This window comes from Ranitomeya imitator, unplaced genomic scaffold (assembly GCF_032444005.1).
Source record: "Ranitomeya imitator isolate aRanImi1 unplaced genomic scaffold, aRanImi1.pri SCAFFOLD_305, whole genome shotgun sequence".
NCBI lineage: Eukaryota > Metazoa > Chordata > Amphibia > Anura > Dendrobatidae > Ranitomeya > Ranitomeya imitator.
In genome coordinates, this window is record NW_027193428.1 from 29,971 (window position 1) to 38,149 (window position 8,179).

An 8,179-nucleotide genomic window follows, 5' to 3' on the forward strand; every position below is an offset into this window, starting at 1 on the left:
GCGTCCGATCACAATTCCAGCCAATTCTGCGTTGAAAAAGTAAAACAGTGCTCCTTCCCTTCCGAGCTCTCCTGTGTGCCCAAACAGGAGTTTACCCCAACATATGGGGTATCAGCGTACTCAGGACAAATAGGACAACAACTTTTGTGGACCAATTTCTCCTGTTACCCTAGGGAAAATACAAAACTGGGGGCTAAAAAATAATTTTTGTGGGAAAAAAAATTGTTTTATTTTTATGGCTCTGCATTATAAACTTCTGTGAAGCCCTTGGTGGGTCAAAGTGCTCACCACACATCCAGATAAGTTCCTTAGGGGGTCTAGTTTCCAAAATGGTGTCACTTGTGGGGGGTTTCAATGTTTAGGTACATCAGTGGCTCTCCAAACGCAACATGGCGTCCCATCTCAATTCCTGTCAATTTTGCATTGAAAAGTCAAATAGCGCTCCTTCCCTTCCGAGCTCTCCCATGCGCCCAAACAGTGGTTTACTGCCACATATGGGGTATCAGCGTACTCAGGACAAATTGGACAACAACTTTTTGGGTCCAATTTCTCCTGTTACCCTTGGTAAAATAAAACAAATTGGAGCTGAAGTAAATTTTTTGTGTAAAAAAGTTAAATGTTCATTTTTATTTAAACATTCCAAAAATTCCTATTAAACACCTGAAGGGTTAATAAACTTCTTGAATGTGGTTTTGAGCACCTTGAGGGGTGCAGTTTTTAGAATGGTGTCACACTTGGGCATTTTCTATCATATAGACCCCTCAAAATGACTTCAAATGAGACGTGGTCCCTAAAAAAAAAATATGGTGTTGTAAAAATTAGAAATTGCTGGTCAACTTTTAACCCTTATAACTCCCTAACAAAAAAAAAAATTGGTTCCAAAATTATGCTGATGTAAAGGAGACATGTGGGAAATGTTACTTATTAAGTATTTTGTGTGACATATCTCTGATTTAATTGCATAAAAATTCAAAGTTTGAAAATTGCGAAATTTTCAAAATTTTCGCCAAATTTCCGTTTTTCTCACAAATAAACGCAGGTACTATCAAAGAAATTTTACCACTATCATGAAGTACAATATGTCACGAGAAAACAATGTCAGAATCACCAGGATCCGTTGAAGCGTTTCGGAGTTATAACCTCATAAAGGGACAGTGGTCAGAATTGTAAAAATTGGCCTGGTCATTGACGTGCAAACCACCCTTGGGGGTAAAGGGGTTAAGGATAATGCCAAAATCGTTATAAGGGAGGCTGATAAGGGGGGTATAGTACTTCAGGATAGGGATATACATTTGAAAGAAACAAATAATATACTTGCCGATGAAAAATACTATAAAAAATAAAAAATTGGATCCTTCCAAAAAAATTTTAGTTGAATATCATGATTTAATTAATGAAGCTTTTGAAAAAAAAATGTTATAAATAAATAAGAAAAGAAGTTCCTGACAAATAAGAATCCCAACCCTGCGATATTCTATCACCTTCCTAAGGTACATAAGTGCCTGAAAAATCCACCTATTCAGCCTATAAGCAGGCATAGGATCCCTTACCAGCCAGCTGTCCCATTACATCGACTTGTTATTACAAGAATTAGTAAAAACCTTGCCCTCATATCTTATGGACTCTAACCAGCTTCTATATGAAATTAGAAATGTTGCATGTGAGGAAGATTTTCTTTATTACCATGGATGTCAATGCTTTGGATTCCAATATTCAGCATGACCTGGGAATAAAAAGCAGTGGAGAATTACCTAAAAGGTATTAAGGAAATGCCGGACTCCCAAAGAGAATTCTTATTGAAAGGTTTAAAATTCATTCTCGAACATAACGTCTTTGAATTCCAGGAACAGCTATACATACAGCAGCTCGGCACCGCGATGGGGACGACGGTAGCCCCAAGTTTTGCTAATTTATTTATGGGGCTATTCGAGTCTTAATCACCAATTACCCAATGTAATTATGTTCACCATATAATTCTATACCGTCACTTTATAGACGATCTGATCATTATTTGGAGGGGAAGTCAGGAAAAACGCAGAGCAGTTCATTAGTGAGATGAATGCTAATCAGTGAGGAATAACATTCACTGCTAAAATAAGTAATGAAAAAAAATAGACTTCCTAGATCCTGAATTGTCTCATAAGGAAATTGCTAGTAATTTTTTTTTTTTTTTTTTAAGTGACAGTAATGGCTTCCTACATTACAACAGTGCGCATTATAAAAAGTGGAAAGCAAATATTCCCTTCAGTCAATTTCATAGAATTAGAAAAAAATAATGCAAATACAGGTGATTACATTGAACAGTCCAAAATTTTAACCCAAAAAATTTTATGAAAAAAAAAAAAAAAAAAATTCGGAGTGCCTATGAAACATTTTGAAAAATAAAACGCAGGATGAATGTAATTAAACGAAAGAATGAAATATATCAAAACACTAATAGGATAAAGAATAACAGATGGCAATACAATTTCATAGCAGCATAGAATCGGAATAATGATATTAGGAGGATACTCAAATATTGGTATCTACTGAAAAAAGATGTACATCTGAAAAAGATTCTACCAGAAAAACCCAATATCACTTTCCGTAGGGCACAAACTATTAGAGGTATTATTGCCCCCGGTCACTTAAAATAATTACCACAGGAAAAACAGAAAATTAATCTACCCCCTGCCCCCCCCCCAAAAAAAAAAAAATATGGATAAAACGAATAAAAAAAAAAAAAATGGAGTTTTGCGATGTAGTTCAAAAAAGTGTTGTTGCTGTGAAAGCATAGACCACAATGCGGCTGGGATTCTCTAACAGCACGGGAGAATTTCCCAATTACACAGAAATGATCCTGCGACAGCCAATTTGTGGTGTATGTCATCACATGTGCCTGTGGCGTTCAATACACGGGACGTACTACACAGTCCCAGAGAACACGTATGAACGGCCACAGGCACAATGCAAAAAACGGCTTCATGAAACAGTTTGTCTGGATACTTATGTCTGAAGCACAAACAATTTTACATAAAAGTTACACCAGTTGAGCAAATTGCAGAGAACTTCTCTAGCCGCACTGAAACTGAAGCGCAAAGAATCCTATTGGATTTTTAAAATGGGAACTTTACATCCGGAAGGATTAAATGAAGTTATTGAGGGATATAAAAAAAAATACTAAAAAGTGTTTTCCATAATTCTAATTGTCACTTTTTTATAATCTATGTGTTTTAAATGTATTTCATGTCACATTACAATATAATTATATAGCGAATTTAAATGGTTATGTGATATTAACATTAGTAATAATCTAATTTTATTATATTTATATATTTCTGCAATTTTTTTATTTTTTTTAAAGAAAAGTAAGGAGGGAAAAGGAAAAAAGGAACAAATTTGAGTTTTTTTCTCCTTTGAAGGTTTAATATTTTTTTTATATATTTATGTAATGCTTTTACTCTCATTACGTCACTTGGTAGATGTTTAACTTGTATAGCAGCTATATAGTGGGTGTGTCAGGAACTAATTTTACTGGTCCACACCCTATTTAGCTTAATACTACTTCCTATAAAGCTATCCACCATTTTGGAACACGTATGACAATATACCTGAGGAAGACATTCATACTATCGAAACGTGTTGTAGGTACTTTTTCTTGAGAAATAATAAAAACTTTTTTTGGATAATGAGCCTTGGATCTTACACCCACAGGAGCACAAATAGCCTGGTATAAAATTTATTGGATAACACCCCTATGGTTACTTGGTCTGAGTGACGTACTAGCTACCAGGGATTTGCAGCATACAGACTACAGAAGAAATCCACCTTTCAACACCTAATGGTCCCAAGTGACCCATATGCAAGATATGAACATTTATAGAAGGTGAGTGCCGCCGATATTCACCCACGACCTTATACATTTAGATCAGTGCGCTTTTTTCCTTTCCTCCCCTTTTACCAGAAACTTCCTATTACTGGAAAGTGGCATCTTCTGGAAAGCCAAGCCGCCTTCTGTGCAAGAGAGGTCTAAAGTTTTATAAAAACCTCGGCAAACAGAAGTGAAGACTTCAAAAAGGAACATTGACGGGGTGGCCCAATCCCTGTCTGTTGTGCCCTATGACCGTCTCAATTTGGAAAATAGTCAATTTACGAATGCCCGGGACTTCTTTACAGAATTTTTGGAAAGTCTTGGTTGCATTGTGACGGGAAAACCTTTGGAAAGGTATGTATATGTTTCTTCATAATATTTCAGGGTTTTATAGCATTTATTGATTACCTATCCTAATTTTACACATTTAATTTAAAGCTTTATAGATATTTTATGAAATATATTTTAGTTGAGTGCCATTAAAATGTCTGACAGACAGCGCCAAAAATCTACTTCTACCAATGTAAGGAAGCTTCACACTTAAGACTTTAATTTTTCTGTCAATATAGACATATGAGGGCTTTTATTGTTTTATGGGACGAGTTTTACTTTTACTATATATTGTAAAATGGGAAATAAGTGCAGTAAAATTGCCAAAAAGTGCTATGGCACAATTTTTTTTTTTGTTTAGTCACTGCGTTGACTATATGGCAAAACTAATATGTTGGTGTGATGACCCAGGTCGGTATGACTTTGAAGATCAATAAAATCAAAAGTATAAATTTTTTTATAAGTGTTGAAAATAATTCTACATTTTTAAAGAGAAAGAATTGTGGTTTATGGCTGGGGCTGATGTTTTTAAATACACCATATTTAGGTAGACACGGTCTTTCGATGACCCATTATTGCATTTTATTTTAATGTTGTGGCAACCCCCAAAAAAGTAATTTTGAGATATAGATATAGATAGACATAATGCTGGGACATGTGCCAGGAATGATGCCATCTCAGCGCTTGAACTCGCATGGATGTGTGGGAAGCAAACAGTCATACGTGTACATACCTTAGTCGTGAAGGAAATTATTTACTTACTGCAGTTTTAATTTATATTTTTTGGATATTGTTCTGGCTTCATTTTGCCCATGTGACACTTGCACATTTAGAACATGAGCTCGAAATGTCCTTTCTGATGAAATTCTACTCCTAAGGGCTTGTATCCACTTGCGAGAAACACGTCCGAGTCTCGCATGTGGAGACGAAGCTCTGGCACTTCGGAGCGAAGCGTGCGGCCGCATAGGAACACATTGAGCTGCACGCTCCGCTCCGGAGTGCTGGCGCCAGAGCTTCATTTCCACATGCGAGACACTGACTTGTTTCTCGCAAGTGGAAAAGAGGCCTAAATCAGATGTCTCAAAGCCCTCCTTTGCAACTGGGCCAAATCCAAGATGGTTGCCAGTATAATGGCCCTAAAGGCACCACAATAGTGGAAAAGGGCCTTGACCAACCATCCAAGTAGTCTCCAAGGTTCCATATGTTCTTATTCTCATTTATAGATGAATTAACCCCTTTACCCCCAAGGGTGGTTTGCATGTTATGGACCGGGCCAATTTTTACAATTCTGACCACTGTCCCTTTATGAGGTTATAACTCTGGAACGCTTCAACGGATCCCGGTGATTCTGACATTGTTTTCTCGTGACATATTGTACTTCATGATAGTGGTAAAATTTCTTTGATATTACCTGCGTTTATTTGTGAAAAAAAAACGGAAATATGGCGAAAATTTAGAAAATTTCGCAATTTTCCAACTTTGAATTTTTATGCAATTAAATCACAGAGATATGTCACACAAAATACTTAGTAAGTAACATTTCCCACATGTCTACTTTACATCAGCACAATTTTGGAACCAAAATTTTTTTTTGTTAGGGAGTTGTAAGGGTTAAAAGTTGACCAGCAATTTCTCATTTTTACAACACCATTTTATTTTAGGGACCACATCTCATTTGAAGTCATTTTGAGGGGTCTATATGATAGAAAATACCCAAGTGTGACACCATTCTAAAAACTGCACCCCTCAAGGTTCTCAAAACCACATTCAAGAAGTTTATTAACCCTTCAGGCGTTTCACAGGAATTTTTGGAATGTTTAAATAAAAATTAACATTTAACTTTTTTTCACAAAAAATTTACTTCAGCTCCAATTTGTTTTATTTTACCAAGGGTAACAGGATAAAATGGATGCCAAACATTGTTGTACAATTTCTCCTGAATACGCCAATACCCCATAAGTGGAGGTAAACCACTGTTTGGGCGCATGACAGATCTTGGAAGCGAAGGAGCGCCATTTGACTTTTTAATGCAAAATTAACTAGAATTGAGATGGGACGCCATGTTGCGTTTGGAGAGCCCCTGATGTGCCTAAACATTGAAACCCCCCACAAGACACCATTTTGGAAAGTAGACCCCCTAAGGAACTTATCTAGAGGTGCGGTGAGCACTTTGACCCACCATTGCTTCACAGAAGTTTATAATGCAGAGCCGTAAAAATAAAACAAAAATTTTTTCCCATAAAAATTATTTTTTAGTCCCCAGTTTTGTATTTTCCCAAGGGTAACAGGACAAATTGGACAACAAAAGATGTTGTCCAATTTGTCCTGAGTACGCCGATACCCCATATGTTGGGGTAAACTCCTGTTTGGACACACGGGAGACCTCGAAAGGGAAGAAGCACTGTTTTACTTTTTCAACGCAGAATTGGCTGGAATTGAGATCGGACGCCATGTCGCATTTGGAGAGCCCCTGATGTGCCTAAACAGTGGAAACTCCCCAATTATAACTGAAACCCTAATCCAAACACACCCCTAAACCTAATTCCAATGGTAACCCTAACCACACCTCTAACCCAGACACACCCCTAACCCTAATCCCAACCGCAAATGTAATCCAAACCCTAACCCTAACTTTAGCCCCAACCCTAACTGTAGCCTTAACCCTAGCCCTAACCCTAACCCTAGCCCTAACCCTAGCACTAACCCTAACCCTAACGGGAAAATTGAAATACATACATTTTTTTAATTTTTTTTTTATTTTTCCCTAACTAAGGGGGTGATAAAGGGGGGTTTGATTTACTATTTATAGCGGGTTTTTTAGCGGATTTTTATGATTGGCAGCCGTCACACACTGAAAGACGCTTTTTATTGCAAAAAATATTTTTTGCATTACCACATTTTGAGAGCTATAATTTTTCCATATTTGAGTCCACAGAATCATGTGAGGTCTTGTTTTTTGCGGGACGAGTTCACGTTTTTATTGGTAACATTTTCGGGCACGTGACATTTTTTGATCGCTTTTTATTCTGATTTTTGTGAGGCAGAATTATCAAAAACCAGCTATTCATGAATTTCTTTTGGGGGAGGCGTTTATACCGTTCCGCGTTTGGTAAAATTGATAAATCAGTTTTATTCTTCGGGTCAGTACGATTACAGCGACACCTCATTTATATCTTTTTTTATGTTTTGGCGCTTTTATACGATAAAAACTATATTATAGAAAAAATAATTATTTTTGCATCGCTTTATTCTCAGGACTATAACTTATTTTTTTGCTGATGTTGCTGTATGGCGGCTCGTTTTTTGCGGGACAAGATGACGCTTTCAGCGGTACCATGGTTATTTATATCTGTCTTTTTGATCGCGTGTTATTCCACTTTTTGTTCGGCGGTATGATAATAACGCATTGTTTTTTGTCTGTTTTTTTTTTCTTACGGTGTTTACTGTAGGGGTTAACTAGTGGGACAGTTTTATAGGTGGGTCGTTACGGACGCGGCGATACTAAATATGTGTACTTATTGGTTTTTTTTTTATTTAGATAAAGAAATGTATTTATGGGAATAATATTTTTTTTTTTTTTTTTTTCATTATTTAGTTTTTTTTTGTTTTTTTTGTTTTTACACACTTGTAAAAAACTTTTTTACTTTGTCCCAGGGGGGGGACAATACAGATCGGTGATCTGCCAGTTTGCACAGCACTCTGACAGATCACCGATCTATCTGAGAGCAGTGCAGCGTTACCAAGTGCCTGCTCTGAGCAGGCTCTGTGAAGCCACCTCCCTCCCTGCAGGACCCGGATCCGCGGCCATCTTGGATCCGGGACTTTCTGCAGGGAGGAAGGTAGGAGACCCCCGGAGCAACGCGATCACATCGCGTTGCTGCGGGGGTCTCAGGGAAGCCCGTAGGGAGCCCCCTCCCTGCGCGATGCTTCCCTGCACCGCCGACACATCGCGATCATGTTTGATCGTAGTGTGCCGGGGGTTAATGTGCCGGGGGCGGT